Source organism: Poeciliopsis prolifica, unplaced genomic scaffold, assembly GCF_027474105.1.
Source record: "Poeciliopsis prolifica strain line A6 unplaced genomic scaffold, Auburn_PproV2 SCAFFOLD306, whole genome shotgun sequence".
In the NCBI taxonomy this organism is placed as follows: domain Eukaryota; kingdom Metazoa; phylum Chordata; class Actinopteri; order Cyprinodontiformes; family Poeciliidae; genus Poeciliopsis; species Poeciliopsis prolifica.
This window is the reverse complement of record NW_026562681.1, coordinates 435-22,102: the sequence shown is the minus strand read 5'-3', so window position 1 is coordinate 22,102 and position 21,668 is coordinate 435. Positions and strand designations below refer to the sequence as shown.

At 39.2% G+C, this 21,668-nt stretch overlaps 1 pseudogene; it reads left to right on the top strand.

Moving 5' to 3' along the window:
* LOC129357795 (formin-binding protein 1-like) overlaps positions 1-20,920 on the top strand; it is a 36,616-nt pseudogene extending 15,696 nt beyond the window's left edge.
* The last annotated feature ends 748 nt before the right edge of the window (positions 20,921-21,668 follow it).

The window sequence follows — 21,668 nt, the reverse complement described above, 5'->3', positions numbered from 1 at the left end:
TTCTCTGTCTGCCTCGTTCCTCCTTGCATGTGAAGCTGTGTGTTTTTGTCACTGGTCTGAGCTGCAGGCAGAAAGGAAGTCAGGTTGTGATGGGTTATGGGGGCGGGGCCTGTGTTTCCATAGAGATGACAAGGTACCAGCATTATCAACCCCAGGTCTGACCCAGATATTTTTTTATTCCACAACCACATGTGTCGGCTCCTCCTCCTCCTCCTCTCACACACTGTGTTGTGATACAGTCGCTGATTTTCAAAGGCAGTTTTTGGAGCAGAGAGGATCCGTCTCCTCAGGCCTCCTGCCGCTCATCAGTCAGCAACAGAAAAGATATTCCCCCAAAACCGCATCTTCGTCCTGCCTCACCCTCCAAAGAGGATGGTTAATACGGCTAATGCCCTAAATATTCTGTAACTGTCCTGTTTCAGAACGAATAACTAATATTGTGACCGGATTCATATAAAGATTGCTTCATTAAACAATAGATGATTGTAGAGGCTGTCAGTTTTTAGATGCATTGTTTAAGCTCATATATCGCTCTGTAACTTTCCGCAATCAGATTGTTTTTCATAGAATTTCAGTATTTGGTTGTCTTTAGGATTTAGTTTTGCTGTAAATCTGTTAGAACATCTACATTTTAAAGAGCATTTGTTGATTTCTAATACAGAAACATGATGTTCTCATATGATTAGAGCTCCTCGCAAAAAATAGTTGCACTTATTTTTCACATATTCTCACAACCTCAATAGATCTTATAGGCCAGTACAAAGTAGGATGTAACTGTGAAGTGGAACAAGAATTGTACGGGATATGGGCTAAAGGCTTTTCACATCTAAAGATCATTTTCTGTTTCTATTTATTAACCTTTGCAAATGTTCACAGACTCTCCAGTGGACTCTCTCTGACTGGGTCATTCTTAAATATGCTATGATCATGATCCTTGTAGCTCTGGCTGCAAGTTTAGGGCCAGTGTGATTCAGAAAGGGAATCTCCTCCCCAGTCTGCAGCCTATGACAAGTTTTTCTAATTGCACTGACTGAACAAATTAAAGTTGTTTTTACATGTTACATGTTGTCAGATACATTTAGAAGAAACATTTTAAGCCAATTCTGGACTGTTTTCCTGTATAGGACTGAGTCGTCGATACCAAACCTCAGATATCGGTATCGGAAGTGAAAAAAAAACAACCCAGAATCGGTGAATCCCTACTGCTTTGTGTTGGCCTTTGAAATAATTCTTAATAACAATCAAATTGTTGGCTGTAATGTGAACAAATGAACAAGAAATGAACACTATGTGTCGCAACAAAACCACACATTTATGCGGTTCAGATAGCAGCTGCATGTATGAGCAAACATAGATGGGACATAATTCAATCAGTCAACATGTGCTGCAGCATGTTGAGCTCATCTCACCGTTGTAGGTTTATTAAACTTGCTCCACAAATGGAGCTGATGTTTTCGCCCCTTCGTGCTAACACAAAGAGGCCTGCTGCTAACCGTGTCTGGGTATTAAGCGTGTTCTCGCATAAACACACGCTATAGGATGAGGCTGTCACCAGGAATATTTTGGACGGAACGGTGGACAGCTTGAGACAGAGTTTCCAGGTGCGCTCAAACACATTGTCTCTCGTCTTCTGGCGCCGCTTCACCATACCTAAGAACTAATCATCCCTTATAATCAACTTAGCTTGAGAGATCCTGTTTAATCTATCGGCCACACTCGCTCCAAAAGACACACAGGACTCAGATCTAATAAACTAATGGAGCTGGGCCTTTAGACAGACCAGTTTGTCTCTGGTCTGTGTCGTTGGGCAGATTTTTTCTTGACTCAGAGGTGAACTTTGTTTCCACATTCTGGCACATTTCCATATGAGCTACATAATATTTGTATTATATGAATATTTAGACATACTTCTGCAAAGTTAGTGAGCTACTTATCTCACTAAGTCAGCCAAGTAGCTAGAAACTGAATAATCGGTGGGGTTTGTTTAATTGCAAAGGAAAAATAGGAAGAGAAATCATTAAAAAAAAAAATCAAGCAAAAGAGATATTGAGGAATCATTTGACTGATTATTGATGCAAAAGGCCAACAGAGCTGGGACACTTATAATGCACTGAATATCGATCAGCAGTTCTGTTAAGTGAGGTCTGTACGACTTTGCAAAATATGTTTTGAAAATTAAAATATGTTTTGAAAAATCCCATCAATGAAGGCTCTACTACTCTACTTTGCACCCTCCTTGCCATTTCCATACCAACTACATACTCTTCTAATCCATGATTAATCCTCTTCCATTGCATCAGCGTAAACAGGCACAATACTTCAGTCTAGTCTGTGCAGATCAGTGCATTTCTGCCTCCTCCTCCCCAAATGCTAGTCTGGCATAATCCATAATAAAGCAGGAATAACGTCCTGCCAACAAAGGAACTACTGTGCAAGTGCGATAAAAGGAGCGATTGCTTACATTGTCAAACAATAAGCCAGTGTTTATAGATATAGTGTGTATCTTTTTTTTTTCCGAAGTAATATTGTGCCATCTTTGAAAAAAGTACACATGTAAAAATCAAGAACGGTGCAGTTTTCATTTTCAGAGAATTGTTGAATGTGTAAAAGACATCAGCAGGGAGCTGCAGTTTAACCCACATATGAGTTCATGTGTTAATATGACATGCGCGGACGAATAGGAACTGGCGCTATAATTAGATACAGGAGGTGAGAAGGACAGAGCGTGCAAGACACCGAGATAAATCTGCCTAGCAACAGTCCAAACACCACCTGGGAGTCAAAGCGTGGGGATGCTGAACAGAGCGCTCTGCACAACATGTAGTGTTCCCAGCATATTCATCTTTTATTAAAGTAGGAATTGTGAGTCCTTTTTGGGAACACCAAAGCAGAAGTGTGTTTATATTTCATCATTGATTAAGGTGCAATAATCTTACTATACAGAGATAGCAATGAATATAATCAGTTTTCTGCATGGTGTGGATACTGATGTAAATGTGCAAAGTTAGTGTGAGTGAAAAACTTTGGTTTGATCTGCACAAAGCCCTTTGAGGTTTAGTATGTTCTGTTACTGGGGAAATAAATGCTAAGATATAGTTGTTTTTACAAAATTCCTCATGATCGTTTCCATAAAATCTAACTAAATGAAAACGTTTTAGAAGTAACGTGCAAAAACTGGAGACCTGTGATGAACTGGTGACCTGTCAAGGGTGTAGTCCTTGCCTTACCTAAGTACACTGACAAAATTAGAAGGCTTAGGAAACTGATGAATGGAGTTTTTCTTCCCTGAATGAATGTTTCCCAAAGATAAATGTGGAGTTTTTTTTTTTTTCTATTTTTTTGAGTCAATGAATGTAGAGTTCTACATTGTTAGATCTGTCCAGTTTGTATTTGATAGCAGCGTTTCAACTGAGGAGGTTATTTTGACTTTACATCCTCCTCTGTCAGAGCACAGAATACAGTATTATGCTTTGCTGATGGATCAGGTGGGTGATAATCTGATATAGCCTAGATTTCAACGTTGTGTGGAGGTTAAAAAAAGGGTACTGAGAGACATCACCGAGACGACAGACTAATCCAGATAGCTTTGCTTCACCAACGATGGCACAGTGCCATATTTCTTTAATCCATACTGGCTTACTCTACATTTCATTTTGTACGTTCTCCTTGCTCCCACCTCATTTTACAAATGTGCAGCAACAGTCAAAACAGGGGCAGTGGCTGCTTAAGAGAAGCTCACCGTTAGTTTTCTGGTGACTTGCTCTCCATCCGCCCGTTGGTGACGACAATTTATGACGCAAAGAGAGAAAACGAAATGAGGAGGACGGAGCAGAGAGCACTCAGAAGGATTTAATGGTGAACCGCTGGGTGCTCTGGCGGGTCCATAAGGGCGGCGTCGGGGAAACGCGCTGGGAATGGTGTCTGCACACTACAATGAGAAACATCTAACAAGCCTGACCCGTTTGTCTTTGCAGGAATCTTTCAAAGAAATATCAACCCAAGAAGAACTCGAGGGAAGAAGAAGAGAGCAAGTAAGTCAAAGAATTGTGGAACAAAAAGCATTGTACCTCGGAGAAGTATTGGCAGCCTCCGTGCCGACACAGTGCAAGTTGTGGATACTTTGGAAGAGGGTTCCCTGGTCAAATGAGGCCAAAATGAACCCTATGACCTAAATGTAAAGCGACATGCTTAGTGGAAAAATATGACTACACATCAACATAAACTCACTGACCTCACTGAAACATGGTGGTGTGCATACGTATAGAAGACAGATAAAGCTCAATGCAACCCTGACGAGAGCGTATTAGACACTTTAGGACAACTGAAGGGTTTAGGTGAAAGTATAGCAATATGTGTTAGAATGGCCAAAACGTCTAAATCTGTGGCAAGATCTTGACTTAAGTTTCCAATCATTCGGTATCCAGGTATGATTGTGTTCTACAACTTTGTCACAAACTATGAGAGACTTGAATACTTTTTCAAGGCGATGTGAATAACATCAGCTCAAACCTTTGTGAGATGAAAAAATTTTACAGTGTTTAGTAAAATGAAGTGAAAAGATAAGGAAGATATATCCGTTTCCTGAGCTCCATGTAGAATAGCGAAAGCGTGATTGTGACACGGAAACATTTACTGTAGTCCTGATCTCACTACTACGTAGAGCTCTCATCTCGAAAGTTACACTCATTTCCTTCGATATCAAACTGTTCCTTTTTTACAAAGCAGAAACGTCTTTGTGATGAAATCCAAACTCCTCGTCCACTTTCCTGTGTTCGAGCACCATTTTGCCTCTGACACCCTTTCTTATTTCTCACCAGGTACAGCTTCTGTCGAGCCTTCTTCACGACCCTTAACGAGCTGAACGACTACGCGGGTCAGCACGAGGTCATAGCGGAGAACTTGACCTCCCAAATCTTGTTGAGCTTACGCGCTACCTGCAGGAGCTCAAGGCTGAGAGAAAAACGGTGAGGATTTTTAGAGTTAGTTTCACTTGATATGAAGGTTGACAGTGAAGGGATGAGAAATTAAACAGCCCCGCCCCCTCAATGCTTACTTCTCTGTGAGCAGAGGTCATTGGTGCATATATAGATGTACCAAAGGGCTTGACTGATACAGTCCTTTTTATAGAACCAGGCTTTTCTCTAACAATATAGTGACATTTTGCTTTTTTAAACCAACTTTTACAGAAGTGTCTCTTCTTTTGTACTTCATTAGATACATTGGACAATTGGTGGTCAGTCAACACTATGACAACCACTAAAACAACAGGATTAATAGTGGAACTATGCAAGAGAAAGAGGCAGCCGTGTGGAAAAAGTCCATTCTAAGAACAATCTGTCAGAAGTTCTTTATCTTTGAGGAACAGTTCAGGGAATTGGAGTGGAAAACCAGAATTTTTCTCAAAGGCATGTTGACGTGGACTTTTCTTTTCTTTTTTTTTTTTTTGTTTAGTATACACGCTAATTTGCATCAAGGCTGATGCAGTTGCTCTTTCTTCAAATGGAAAACTATGAAGACCTCTTTTTTTTAGATTAATTTTAGATGCAGCTGGTGCAAAAGCAAAAGGGGATTTCCAGTTCATTTGGGGGGGGCAATCCTACTGGCTTAGATTAGCCTGACACATCTATGATCTGACACTGTGTTCACATTCATATCACAGACAGTCCTTTGGTAGAGCTTTGATGCTCTCACACTGCAGGATGTCACTTTATTGGGAATTTTCCTCCTCATCTCTGCTGATGATTTTCCTGCTCTGTTATCTTTCTTTTACTCTTTTTTGGGATCTTCTCTTTTACTTGCTAGCTAGCTAGGCATTGACCTGTATGATATTCTCTAGAAATGATAACTTAATTAATTATAGATTCCCAAATGGAAGAAAGGAAAAGTTGTTTTGTTGCTAAGTCAACAAAACATGTCAATTTTAAGTGGGCATATTTTTACTTCAATTGTCCACTTAAAAATGAATAAAACACCAGACATACCAAGGGGTTTCCGAGTTCTTGTAGATATATTTAACATTTCTGCAAAAATGTATTTGCTGAATGTTTTGCGGCTAAGTCGGCTATTTGCCCAGTTCTGAGCCTGCCGTTAGCTTAAGAGCTACTAGCTTGCAGTCTCAATAAGTGTGATTGTTAGCTATAATCACATAATAATGAAATTAGCGACATTTAAATATTATTTTTGATACAAAGACCAAAATAAAATCTTGAATTGTCAATAAACTTTATAAGTGCTTATCTTGCAAAATATTATGTCCTTTTTTTCTTTGGTAGCTCAACAAGCTATCATTAGCTCGATACGGCAATAAACTATGAAGATAAGCTATAGGCTAGCTTGCAATTGCTTGGTTAGCATACAGCTTAGCATATTAAAGTAATGGGTTTTGCACCTTTAATTTCCACCTCATGAGCAGTTGTGAGTACAATATTTTTTTTTTTATTAACAACTGACTGGCAGTGCTCAGCAACATGTGTAACGTGGTGCAGAGTTACCCTATAGAGCATACAGCCAGAAAAAACTTTGGTCACTTTAGTTCTTTCTCAGTAATCTATTTGAAAGGACCTTACAAAGGAGAATAATCGGAATGGCATGATGGAAGAGTCTTACAGTTTTGAAACTATAACATTTCAAAACCAGTCCTACTTCCTGTTCTCCTTAGATTCGAACCCCATGTTTTCTCGCAGCTGATACTGTTGGTAGTGTCATGTGTCTTGTCTCAGCTGTATCCATTCAGCTAGCCACTGTTTCCCTGAATACAGAGTTGTTCCATCTGGAGACATTAAGCACATAATTTCTCAAGTCACATTCAGAACAGTGTCCTCACAGAGAAAACATAGGCCCTGGCATTTTAAAGACCACCAATGAACGGTATCATGTAGAAAAGTCTATTAGAATAGGAAGTTCCTGTTGTTAGTAAAGGCTTTGCTTGATTAAAAGTCATAAAGAAAACATTGGCTTTTACAGTACGTGCATTCATGATACTGTAGAGAAAGTGGTAATGATACCCTGAATGGTAGCTGTAAAACAGTCAGGCTTTGTATATCCAGCTTCCCTTCATTTCACTGGTTTCCTTTTTCTCCTCCCACTGATGTTCAAGTGTGATGAAGCACCTACTGGTATTTTCATCTGTGTACATGTCAGACGCAGCTGTGCAGCCCAGACCCCAGACAGTCGGATTGTAGGCCAAGGGCCTGCCCTCTGCTGCCTCTACAGGTGCTTATTGGTCAGGTAGAATCTACACCTCAAGCATACAAGGAGGAAAATCGCATACTTAATTTCTCATGCAGGGTTGTTGTGTAACTGTTCCCGCTTCCTTTTGATTGTTTCGCAAAGTCAACCTTTTGCTAATCTTGGGGTGGAGGTGAGTCAGATAAAACATTTTTGTAAACTTTATAGCTTTGCCTGTTTTGGCTTTGCAGTGCAAATTAAAAGCTTTAAACAATAACAACAGTATGCTTTTGGAATGCATTGGCTAATAGCTGAATAAATGCTATTGCAGAGGTTAATATGGGATGAAGAACATAATTCCCACTGGACTGTGTTGTGCTGAGGAATCATAATAAGGTGTTCGGTCAGCAGGTTGCTGTCCTGGCCGTGGCTTAGTTGTCTTCTCCCACAGGGACATATAAAGACCATTGAACAGTCGGACACTACTCATTTGTTCTGATATTTTATGATGACCATTCAAAATTTTTGGCCCACCCGATACCGACCTGGACCATTTAAGACTAGGAATGTGCTGATTCACAGTTCTCCTCTCTAGTTTTTTTTCCAACAGTTGCATTAATATTTTGCTCCAACTAGAATTTTTCTATGTCCTCCTTAATATTTTGTTCCAGCATTTGGTTAATTTGAAATGACTAGAATGTTCTGAATCTTAACATAGAGTCTGCTTTCACTCCTTAATTTAGACTGAGGCTGATAAAAACAGAGTTGTTCAGTTTCTACATTCACATTATTGGAGGCAGCAGCTCGATGTTCTCAACTTCTCGTGAACCAAGTCAGGTTAATGACTGACTAACATGGTCACCTCTTGACAGAAGCAAAACCAGAAATGGTGCAAACAGGAAAGCATTCCTCCCTTCAGATGCATAAGATTGCAGAACAAGTCAAGAACAATACATCCATTTTTGTTTGGACCAAAGTGCATTCCCCAGTTTATAGGTGCAGCGAGCACCTCTTTCTGGAACCCCTCCCACACACCCAAAATACACAATCACAATCGGAGTAAAAAAAAACCCAAAACCCTATAACTCTGTTACTTTTCAGAAAGAGCAAAAACAACAGCATAAAAACTCAATCTGAAATTATTCTGTTAAAGTTTGACCAGTATATTTGTAGTATATTATGTTTTTATATCTCTATGGTAATCCAAATGCCAAAAAAAGAGCAAATCTTGTGATTTAATACATAAAATTAAAAAGATTCACTGTGTAAAACCATCCTGCTCAGACCTAGCCAGTGAAAACATTTAAGATTTTCTTATTGATTAAATTCAAATGGTTAAAATAACCAAATATCCTCTTATTTTTGATAAAAATTAACACTATTAATCAGCGTCACAAAAAACAATATTTTTAGTGTTTATGTCAAATCTATATGAAAATATACATGCACATTAGCAGTAGAAAACTTCCACCTGACAATATGTTTATGCTTTATGTTATCATGCTGCCCTATTTATTTGATATTGCATATTAAATAAAAGCAAATAATTAGATTTTTTTCCCTTTTTAGTTTTTGCTCAACATGGTTATTTCCTGAGATACCTACAAGGATTGTATTAATGAGGATTTGTCCAATAGTTTCCAGCTACTGAGTTACTTAGCTACTTTGGGTAGCTCAAAGCAGCAGGGCTGATAGCAGTCCTGTGCCGTTTCACACCAAGACAGGTGGAAGACTCGCCACAAGAGGTTAGGACAAATTTATCTCGAGAGTCTATGAAGGTAGGAAGCCAACATCCCAGAACATCTGGAAGATAAGTGAGTGTTTTCTTTGCAAAAAACACCTGCAGCCCAGATGGTTGGTGGTCTGTTTTATGGGATTGAAAGTAAGCTCAATCGTCTACAGTCTGATTTGTTCATTGTGTGGTGAACATTTTTAAATCTGATGCTGCTGTTAGTCATAGTAGTTTGATCTTCTACATGCAGTTTTTTTTGTTTAGCAAAATAAGACGTTGGAAGGTCATAGCCAGGTTATGGAGACGCATATTTCGTCAAAAGAATACTCTACATTAACAGGAATGTCTTTGCGTCTTCTCTTATCAACTCATCAGTTCATGAGACATCGATTCAAAGCACTGACACCACCTTTATGTAACATGTATTTCAAGGTGAAGGTCAGACACTTCACGACTTCTACTACGCCTAAAAGTCTCGTTTCTGGTGGACCTTCACTAACTTCCTCTGAAACACAGGAGCACTTCCCATTTTTGTAAAACTTCCCTTAAACTCTTTGGGAAATGAGAAGTATGACTAGTAGAGGTAAACCATAAGTCACAAATCTCTCGCATGTCCAGTATTTATCGGGTGAGAATCCAATCTCCTACCGCCCCACCACCTCGCTGTTGATTTCATGTTTCTTAACAACTTCCTTCTGAAGCCCAACCACAAGCTCAGAGTAAGTTATTGAATAGAGACATCGACATTCAGCTCAGCTACTGAGCTCAGCGACCGCAGCGTGTGTAACCAAGGGACACGCCATTGACAGCCTAGAGCCTGTGTAGGCTTTTGGATTCTTTGCCAAACTTAAGAAAACATTTATATGTTTTAGAAGTTATCGCAAACTGATCCGTTAGCAAGTACTTTGAGATTTGGATCCAGATGGTCTGTGTTTCCATATTTTTTCCTAGAGTTGTGTGGTCAATACAGAGAGCTGGAGATTGTTGTGGTTTGCCTTTGGGACAAGAGGGCTGAGATAAGCCAAGCGAGGCTTTGTGAAGAAACGCAGCATATGTTCTGTGGGAGTTTAAGCCAGCAGCTGCTTTCTGTGTGGCGACACTTCGCAGTGCCGAGATCCACCAGGACTCCACCGCCATTACTCCACCCAGTTCTTCCACTATTGATTTTATTTATTTAGCATTCTGATATCTCATTAAGAAGCACTACTTTCCTAATACTTAAACTGCACCGTAAGCAGGTTAAACACAAAACTCAAATTACTGTAGTTGTTTGTAAATAACCAGTAATAAATAATATACACTAACAAATTTAAATAATTTTTTCATATCATCTTTCAGTGAGGCAGAGGATTTTTTTTAAAGAGTAAAATAGTTTGTTTTGCTTGAATTTGGTCAGATAAACTCCCCACCAAAATTCTGGGGGAATCACCAGGGTTATTCAAATAAGTTCAGACGGGGAAACTTAACTGTGTTGCTGGTTTCTCTTCCGATGTTCGACTTTTGTGCTCTAGAAATTTCTAAACCACAACTGTCAACATCGTGGTGAGCTAAGCAAATAAGTTAGGTGACTTTGTCAATTGTATGAGTCAAGAAGTGAATAAAAACTGCACTTTCATAATGTCATAGTATTAATAAGAAAATTTCAGACAGGAAAAACAATGATCTCATTGGTTTGATTCAAACAATTTTTCAGACAGTCTTTCAGCTTCTCAGCTTGTATTTTTGAAGAAGCTGTACCCTGGCAACTGGACTCCATTCAGTTAACTTTCACATCTTGAATTGTCTTGAGTTTTGTGACCAAAACCGCCAAATTAGAGGCATTTTTTAGCCAGCCAGTCTGATAGTGAGCAGCAACATTTGTGATGTGGACACTGCTGCAGAACTTCTTTAAAAGTATTCATGGATACTTGTTTTGATCATACAAAGAAAGGAGAACAAAAAGTGTGTTCAGGCCTTTCACTGGGTTTATAATAATCGTTGTGAATTTGAAGTATGCATGGCCTCCCGACAGCGAGAAGAGACAACAGTTCAGCAGCAAAATCCTTGCTCCAGGCATTGTACAAACTATGACTTTGAAGCTTTATGATCTCCTTCCTCTCAAAATTATTGGTTTCCCTGCTGTCATTATTTTAGCTCTGAAATGGTTACTGTCTTCTAATTTAAAAGAACACTAATTGCTTTAAACTGACCTAAATTTGTCATGTAGAGTCTGTGAAGGAATGCTGAATTTCTCATGAATAATATTCAGTGGTATTGTGTGGTTTCCTATTTCTAGTTCTTAGTATGTCAAGGTCAGGCTCACCTGCTTTTTAAAATTGCTTTGAATGTCTCATTAGAATGATGTCATTAATCATTTCCTTAAATTCATCCCCTTTCCTCCACAGCATTTCCATGATGGACGCAAAGCACAGCAGTACATTGAAAGCTCGTGGAAGCAGCTGGAATCGGTAAGTCTGTTTCACTTTTATGAATAAACTTTAATCCTGTTCACAGCCAGAGTTTGATTTGAATCAGAGTGGTATCATGGTGGCACAAAGAGAGGCTACTGCTTTGTGCCTCCATACGAATCTAAGAACATCAGTCCTGGATACAATCAGTAACCCTTAAAACATGCTATAATTATTAAAACGAGCCACAGTCAACTCTGACTAAAACATTTTTGCTGAGGTCTTGATTGGGATTTTTGTTTTTTACTTTTCAGTTGAGTCATTTAGGATTAGGCATCTGTGCCACGAATAATCCTAAAACAACTTCCAAAAAACTAAACTTGCTATAATTAATCAGTATTATATGGCCTGATATTGTGTCCCACTTGACAAATAGTTTTTCAGAAGTTCCAGATGCTGCATTATCTGTTTTTCTTTAAAATATATTTTGTCTCAGCAGGAGTTTTTATGGGTTATGGTTTGCTTGGCTAATACAGCTACTATAATTTTTGACAATGTATCAACTAAAGTGAGCTCAGCTCTATCATTTGTTTCTATATATCAAACATCAAGAGCAAAACATTCAAATCAATATTTTACTCTTCTTTTCAACCAGAACAGTTATCTAAAGTGCTAGACTAATGTTTGTATGTCCAGTTTTTGTAAAATACTTGTCTTAGCATATTTCAGGTTGGTTCCTGTTCATTTCATGCAGATATAACTTACAGTAAAGGTTGCTCTCCTGCTTTGAATGCCGCAACTTTTGCTAACAAGCGTTTTAGCTGAATCTGTCCAGGGGCAACTGAGAATACTTAGCACGGAGTGGAGGCCAAACACATTAGCCTGGTGAGAGCTGCACCAGTCATTATAGTCTCTTTTTCATTGTAAGCATCTTTGTAAAGGGTGAAAAGACACAAAATCTATACATCAACCAGATGGCTTGCTGTGGGTACAGCTGATGCATAGGGAGTTTCATTGTTTCTAGGACTCCAATACCAATCATTTGAAGAGATTTTTAAAATATATATCTGAGATTATATCAAGACATCCCTAATCAAAAACCTTATGACACACTTAATCTAGACCTGTGTGGCAAAAATAGTTGGGAAGAAGTGAGAAAACAATCTGATTTGCAATTTGATGTCAGTATAAAACATGAATGTCTATTAAGAGAAAAAGTTTTTTTGTTTTATTCCTTCTAGCCTAAGTGAAGGACTGACAAGAGAAAAATCCTATAACACCACTTCTCATCTCTGCCTGGCCCCTTTGACGAGGTAGAGGAACAGTGCGAGAGAAATACATAACTTGCCTTGCCCTCCTCAAACTTGTCTCTGCGCTCAATGATGCCATTGTGTGTTAGGCGGAGAGGCACAGCTCAGAGTGCACACTGGCCCTACAAACAGTGATTGTTCGGTCAGAGGGTTGGATGAATGCTTGTGTTTTTTTTTTTCTCTCCACAAATGACCACCACGAATATTTGTTTATTCTTCAGCCTGTGGACGTTAGCCTTCACGGCGCACAATGCCGTACATGAAACATACATGACGTACATGTAGAAGTTATGACGCCCGTTTTATGCACAGTCAAAGGTCGCCTCGTATATTGATATATACCGTGTGTTAACGAGGATTCAATTGAATTTCTTCTCATTTCAGTGTAAAAGAAGGTTTGAGAGAGACTGCAAAGAGGCAGACAGAGCACAACAATACTTTGAGAAGATGGATGCTGACATTAACGTGACTAAAGCTGATGTGGAAAAGGTATGTGTCCTCAAGTCAAGCTGGGTTCCTCTGAGCCCTTCATTTTTTTTTTTTGGCCAGTTTTAACCTCCCAACCCTAATTTGTCATACCACCATGGCTGAAAGACAAAAACAAAAAGTTTGAGTGACTGTGTATTTGATGCCAGGGATGCTGTGTCAAAGCTGGCATTGTCTCAGCAGCACAGAGATTTGCTGCTGAACAAAGCTGGTAGCACAACTCAGCGCTCATTATCATTGCAGAGAAGCAGCAAACACTCTGCAGCGCTGCATGAGCCTTAGTCACAAAGACAACTGTGTTAATGCCACGCTTGTGTGTATGTGTGTGTGTTACAAGGTAAATTGTCGATTCCTCCTGTGCAGTTGCTTTTTCGTCGCACTGAATCGACATGCAGCTCGATGGTATTAGATATATTATGAAACGTCACTATCCAGTTCTCACAGATCCATCCCTTCCCCTAGGCCCTGCGTGGGTTTGTAGTTGATGTCATTTCCTGTTGTCATGACCAATTAAAAGAACCCTCAAGAATCTCTGCCCTAACCCACTCAGCTCCCACGCCCGCAAGGCATCATGGGTCAGCGGCGCGTGCTCCTGCTGCTTCCATCAGCTGCAGAGACAGGACTCAGGCTCCGAGCTGACATGGTTCAGACGTGATTATTATGCAAATATGGTTGGGAAGAAAGAGGCTTTCTGCACTCGGGACATGCAGGGGAAGTCTGAACTCTTCTGGAGAGATGCAGCAAAGCACATCAAGAAGCTGGTCTTAGCTGTCACTGTTAGTTTTGGATTCCAAGAGAATTGCAGTTAAATGTTTTTAATTTTCTTTTCATTTAATTACCGCTTACCACCTTAACCTAACACCTTTATTATGTGCTACATTTCTCAGTGCTGTTCGGAACCAACACAAAAGAAATCCTGAAATAGTTTTGCATCCATGCAAAACAATATTGATGTCACTCCCACAAACGGCACAGTCTGAAAGCCAAGTAGTTTAATTGCTATTAACACAGATGAAGAACAGATCATGAGTATCTTGTGTTGTTGTCTTCTGAAAGATGTATATTTAAAAATTTTTTACAGAGCTGACAGAGTACTTGTAATTGGAGGAATCCATGTCAAAATATGCAACTAGTTTGGGTTTGGATGTTAGCTACAAAGTTTGTGTTTGAGCGGGTTTATGGTTATAAGAACAGCTATTTGTTTCAAGGAGACAAAGAGGGAAACAATATTATGCAGTGAAATATGTAAAAATAGCATCTTTTGCTTAATTTTGGGAAAGTATTTGTAGCGCTTTTGAACTGTTTCCACAAATTTTCATGCAACAACCCCAATGCTCAATTTAAAGTGCTAGTATTTGATACGGTAGAGCAACAAGCAGGAAATAATTGTCAAATGGGAAGGAAGTAAGAAAGAACATTCATAAACAAAGCAGGCAGAAAGTCCAAAGTAAATCTGGCTGGCTGGTGTCATTTCTGTTGTCAACCTGTCAGATGCTACATCCGTCAAGAGAGATACAAATAAAAAGTGTGATTTTCTTTAGCGTATGTGTACTGGTCTTATATTTAATTTGCCGCTTAGGTCTTCAAATTAAAAATATTAATTTGAGTTGGTAAAACCTGCAAAACCATGTCAAGGGGCATGCATATTTTTTAAATCCAATGTGGAATATATAATCTTAAAGGCTTCTTGCTAAATCTTTCGTCATTAGAAAATGTGTGTAAATTTACACACATATATAGTTCCTGTGGTAATTGCCAGGATATAGCAGGTTCAGGAAACAGATGGATGGTTAATGTTCCAGAAGAAGTTTTTTCTTTTTTTTCTTCTGAAATCTGATGTGGTTCTTCTGCTGTTTGTTGAGTTGAGGTTTTTGAGGTTTTGTTCAGAGCAGGAGAAAGAGGTTCTCGCTGTTTTCTTCCAACCTCTGGGAAGCAAATGTCTCAGTTTGGGGTTTGCTTTTCTAGCGCAGACAATTTAAAAGGTTGTTTCATGTCCGTTAGGAACACACCCCACCCACTCACCACCTCTGGGCCTCTCACACACTTACATAGTACCCAAATTATTAACTCAAAAAAAAAGAAGCATGTTATACTCCTTATTACATATGAGTAAAAGCCCCAAAATCCCATATCTGTGTTTAATAAAGCCAGTATTTACTGTGAGCAGTTGCTATGACTGCGTATCACTTCCTTTTCAAGTGATGGAAAGCTTTGTGATTCAGGACGCGCATCTATGGCAACATCTTGTTTAAGCTGGAGACGGCTAACAATCCTTTGTTTGTGTTTGTGTATTTATTCTATGCCACGCCTTGAAGCGAGGCTTGAACAAGGTAGGTCCGGCGTGCGGAGAACTTCTGCTTGTGGCGGATACGCAAACACACTGTCTCGACTTTGTGGCCAACACATCTTGAGCCCGGTCTGTCCTGTCCTGTCAGTGGCTTTGAACGCTGTCCTCTGCTGAACATGTTTCCGTGCAAGCCTTTTATATGTGCAAAGCAGAATGAAGTCTTGGCGAGTCGGTAGTTTAAGGTAACACTGTTGGGATGGATGGAGCCTTCTACCATTACTTGCACACAGACGAGAGCAAAGCGGAGCCATCTCCGGAACATGACAACAGGATGTGATGCGGCTGCAGCACAGCATTCTGTTTCAGAGTTATGCTACATGCCCTGTTACCGTGATGACAACATCGTTGCTAAACACAATCTGCACTGTTTGCATGCACCTACATCAGCTCAGCTTCACATGCATATATAGAGTTCACAACCTTACCCAGTTTTTTTTAAATCACATATTCTATTCTGTAGATTTCACTTATCTGTGATTCTTTTATGTTATATGTTACCCTCCTGTTTTTAATGCTTTTATGTTAATTTACAAAAGCACGCACAAAGACAACTGAAGCATACACAGCGCAACGTGGTAGAAAGGTGGGCCAAGAAATGAAATTAGATATTCATATCCCTCTAAAGTGGATGTAACTGTAACTTTCACCTCCTGCTGCCTGAAAAATTATCCTCCTTATTGACAAAGTCGAGATGTTAAATGTTAAAATTAATTAACGTAGGTTTCCTCTTGAGTATCTTGAATTGTATTTCGCAAAGTTTCTGAAGCTAAGCTAATCTTCAAACTAAATAAGTAAAACTAATTACTTAATAATTACTAAAAAAAACCTTTCCTTTCAGTTTTTTATGTGTAGTTTTCCTCATAGATATCTGGATATCTGATGTCTGGACCCGCAGCTGTCCTACACATTTTCTTTTGCCTTTTTTTCCCCCTTTTTTCATCAATATATGCAAGTATGTGAAGATCACTCGACACTGGAACCGGAGTATATTTTAGCTATTCAAAAATACGACACAACAACAAAAAAATTATGAATAAAATGGTTCAAGAAATCATTTTACACAAACATGCCTGTTTGATGTAAATTATCAAGCTAACGTCAATCAATCATGCGATTAATTACTTATTGTGACAGGTTTAGTCATAATCACAGGCTCCTAAGGTAACTCTTCCTGTGGGTTACCAGCTATTATTTATGTGTGGATGGGCTCCAGAGCTGACAGAAAGAGGAAACAGATATCAGTACTTAGCAGCATGTACACACACACACACACACACACACACACGCGCACGCATGCACACGCCACACAGTCTAGCAGAGATTATCTCATCTCCATCTGCTCGCTATTGGTCAGTAATAGCCTGCTCCTGCTGAGTTTCTGACTGTCTGCCTGCTTCCCTTACTCTAAACTAGCCTAAAATAATCAACATCACGGCCAGATAGGGCAGGCAGTCAAATCCAAATCCTGCAATTCTGTCATCTTTTAATATATATTTGTTCTGGCCTACATACGATTAAGGCCGTAACCGCTCCCTGACATGGATTTCCACCTGTCTCTGTGGGTCCATGTGCTTCCTGTTTATGTGTTTGTCAGTGACCCAGCTTCACGAGTAGAAATGTAGTTTTTTAATTTTTAATTTTAAAGTTATGTTTGTATTTAAACCCTACAACCATGTCAACACACAGGGTTAGCAAAGAGATATTCACACTATTCAATGTCTGTGTATAATGTTTTCTTTTCCATCCTGCAGGCACGACAGCAAGCTCAGATGAGGCACCAGATGGCTTCTGACAGCAAGGGCGATTACTCATCCTACCTGCAAAAGTTCAACCAGGAGCAGAACGATCATTACCACACAATAATTCCCAACATATTTCAGGTAAGTACGACATTATGGCTGCATAAAGGTGCATGCGCGTGCAAGCGCAAGCCACCTCACACCTGCACTCAATTGCAGAAACTTCAAGACATGGAGGAGAAAAGGATCGAGAGAATAGGAGCATGCATGAAGACGTTTGCAGAGGTGGACCGTCAAGTGCTGCCCATCGTGGGAAAGTGTTTAGACGGCATGACTGCAGCCGCCGAGTCCATCGAGCCCAAGACTGTGAGTATACGGTGTTATCTGTTTGCATACAGACGACCCCATGAGGGACATATTGCTCGCTCAACCAGGCTGCCGGTTACATCCCACACACTGTCTGTTAGGGTTGCACTAAAACAAGAAGTGTGCAAGTGGAATATGACTCTGGGTGGTGTTTTAGATGAAATAAAATGTGAAGTACAAGGTCATTAGGGACTTTTTAAGGCGTTATTGCGGGTGAACAAACACAAACACTCTTGTTTTTATTAAAAGAAAACTAACAACTTTAATAGATTGTGCATAAAATCTTAAAAAGTATTTTTGGTCCAGTTTCTATTGAAAATATCTTGGCACACTTGAAATAAGGCAAAACTGACTTACAAGTAACATTTCATAAATATTAAGGAATTATTGACTTAAAACAAACTCATATTTTCTGCTGTCAAGTTACTTACTTGTAAGTTAGTTTTCTTTTATTTCATGTGTTCTAAGATATTTCCACTAGAAAATAGGCCAAAAATACTTGTGTTTTTGCAGTGCACATGGAAAACTTGCCTGATTCTCCATGTTAACAATTATACTCAGTGGTCTCAGCTAAAGGGTCACTTGTTATTATGTAGAAAAACTTCACTGAACTTGTGACTGAGAGAGATCCACATCGTAGCAGAAGACTTGTGGGAACATCCTCTGTGCCTTTAGGGGGAGAGCTTTCCAAGAACTGAAAAAAGGACTTGATGATGTCAGAAGGATTATCTTGGGTTTTAGATTTGGAATTTTTAACAAAGACCCAAATTCACATTAGTTGTTTAGAGGAGGGATTGATGTCTTATGAAACTAAATGCCACATAGCTAAGACTAAGAAACTTTCACATCATTTTTGATCGGCTTTTGAAATAATTCTAGTTATGGAACAGGTCTGCTCCAAAATATTTAGATTATTTGGGAAGCCAAGTGAAATGCGATGGTTCCTGTTTTTGACAAAGTTTTTAATTAGAATTAAATTCAAAGAGATATGGTGATAGATTTGTTCAAAGGTAGTAAAATGCTACTTTATTTCTAGAAGTCACTCTCCTTGGATCTTTTGAAAGTTGCTGCTGCAGATGGCACTTTTATAGGGACATTTTTAACATTTTATTTTAGATTTATGAACTTTTAGCAGAGGCTGTAGTTGATGGATGTTATGTCACAGCTGAGTTTGTAAAATCTGCTCTGTGTCAAGGCCATCGTTGTCTTCAGGTCACCACATCTTGTTGGAAAGTGTCTCAGCTCTAAGATCTCTTTGAGGCCGAAGCGCATTTGTTAACTGAAGTTTGGTCACTAATTCGTGGTCTCTAGAACTTGGATATTGATAAAAAAAAAAAAAAAAAACACAACTGTGCCATAAATTAGGATGTCATATACTAGTTGCTTGGTGTATGATGAAAAAAAAAAGGTGGCTGTTCCCAGAGATCCCATCGCGACTGCGCTCCGGGGAGACGACTCCAGCCTGACACTGTTCTGCTAAAGTAAACAACGGCTGAGAATGACATATCACATGCTTCCTCCTCCTGTTTCTCCTCCACTCTAGTCTTATTCTTCTGTCATACTGTATAAGGAGATAACAGATTTTCAAACCTTGATCCCGTTGAACTCCAGGCAGATTGTCTTATCCGCTCCAATAGCTCATTGTCTGTTGCAACTGATTCACAAGCTTTTTCCTGTGTTTGTGGTTCCCAGTGATGGTGTTCCTGGAGCCTTTCTTTTTTCTCTACAAACACCAAAACATTTTCAGTATGTGTTTTTTTAAGCAAGAAAATACAATTTAATTTAGATATTTTTTAGTTTGAATGTTTAAGAGATGTCTTTACGTCCTTTAAATTTAGAGGTTTAAATCTACTATGCTATAAAAATTTGGGAAAGCCCAGTCGGTGATGTTATTACTTTGCAAGTTTAATTCACAACATTTTACACAAACTTGCCTGTTTGTGGAGTGTAAAACGCACTGCTTCATCTGACAGCATGGAAAAAGCAGCAAAACAAATCTGACAAGACAGGAAGAAAACAAGTCCACCACTGAGAACAATTTCTAGATGGCTTCATGAGAAAAGAGCAATATATGGAAATATTGAAGCATCATCCCAAGACAGCAGCTAGGAAGTGGATGCTTTGGCACAAATGCGTCTTCTATATGGACAATGACCCTAAAAATAGTGCCAAATTAGCTACTAATTGGATTAAGACCAACAATATTATCAAAAAATAGGGTTTAACTAATGTCAAAATCACCCACAAAGCTGACTCGGTTATGCTAGTTCTGTCAGGAGGAACGGGCCAGAATTCAAGCAAACTACTGTGAGACGTGTCAGGAAGGAAACCACAAACATTTTACCTAAGCCATACAATTTATAATTTTACCAAATAGTCAGGAAATTTATGCGAACATCTGATTTCCAAGGAAGCATGGCAGGTATTCAAAAATAGTCTCTCATTAAAGTTTTGCTGGACTTAACAAAAGACAGTGAGAGAAAATGCAATGAGTATGCTTATATTAATTTAAAATGTAGTTATTATGGCGACGTCTGAAAATTTCTGAAGACAAAAGTTAGATAAAAACACAACTTCCACTGACCAGTGCGGCCGCTTTCTCCCTCCAGGACTCCCAGCAGGTGGTGGAGTCCTACAAGTCTGGCTTTGAGCCCCCGAGCGACGTGGAGTTCGAAGACTACGGTCAGGCCATGAAGAGGACGGTGTCTGAGAACAGCCTGTCCAACTCCAAAGAGGGCAAAGAAAAGCCTGCCGGCAAGAGCAAGCCCAAACTGTGGCCTTTCATTAAGAACAAGAACAAGGTAACGCACGGAGCTACACTCAAAAGCCTCACTCGTTTCGATGCATTGTTCTCTCCGAGAGGTCAGCTTGCTCTTTTTGGAGCGTACTGTGGAACAAAAAACTGGAGGCATCTCAGATTTTTTTTTTGGTCATTACCTGAAAATTAATTGGTATAAGTTAGACTTTCTACAATAATTGCAGTGCATCATTAGCTTGCATTTTTTTTTCTTTAGTGCTCTTCGATATTTGTTCACTATGTTAAGCTCGTGAATTTTCTTTTCTAGTACTTTGTTACTATTGCCATTTTTGGTTGTTATTATTTGCCACCCGTCTCCTCTTCCCACGCAATCACCCTCACCGATGTTGGGGCCACCCTTTTTATATATATATATATATACATAACACACACTAATGGATTTCTATCTTTGCCTAATGGGCGGACTCAACTGGCAGATGATAACCCGCTGTCCAATCTTAAGTAACACTCTCCTTTTTACCCTTTTCATTTCCACTGGTCATCAGTTTTCCTCTGGTTCTGGCTTATGAACTCTAAATCTGACCTTTGGCTGTCTAATGGGCTGGTAGCACTGTTAATATTAAAGTAGTCAAGAAGGTAATTGAGTAATTGTGTGTATGTGTACGAATGTCTTCGGCCAAAACAATCATAGCAGACACTAGTGTAATCTACTCTATGTAACCTTATCGAAAGGTATTTAAACTAGAGATGCACCAGTCTGAGTTTTTGTGGTCAATGCCTGGTTTTTGTAAAACTTTGACCTGCATATGATGAATTTAGGTGATTTGGGAGACATGATTCTTATTTTTTTCAAGCCATCCAGCTAGCTATAAGTAAGAGGTCATTGACTATTCAGTCCCTCCAGTTTTTCAAGACTGCACAAATGTGGCAATTTATGTAAAAAGCAACTGATACATAACTGTGAGTCTCTTTGGAAATGTTGTGCAAAAATGATCACAAACATTGGTACTAATTTGGAAATGTAATTTATGCTGGGGGGAGCATTGCGCTAAAACATTAATTAACATTTGTGTAAATGTGCCAGAATTAGCCAAAATGCCACTTTTCATCTGTCGTTCCTGGACTATGAATAATTGTTCTTACTAAAAACAAAGGTCGTACAAAAACAAGGTTAAAATGACCTAACAACAACAAATTTATCAATGAACGCAAAAAGTACAAACAGTAAACAGAAAACAAAAGAAATCTGCAAACTCCCTCCTGCAGGTGACAGTATTTCTTACTTCTCCCACCTGCTTCCTCAGTCTTACTTGATCTCAAGTAGTTTCTTTATAGACATGGCAAGAAACAAACAGTGACATTTCCTGTCATACATG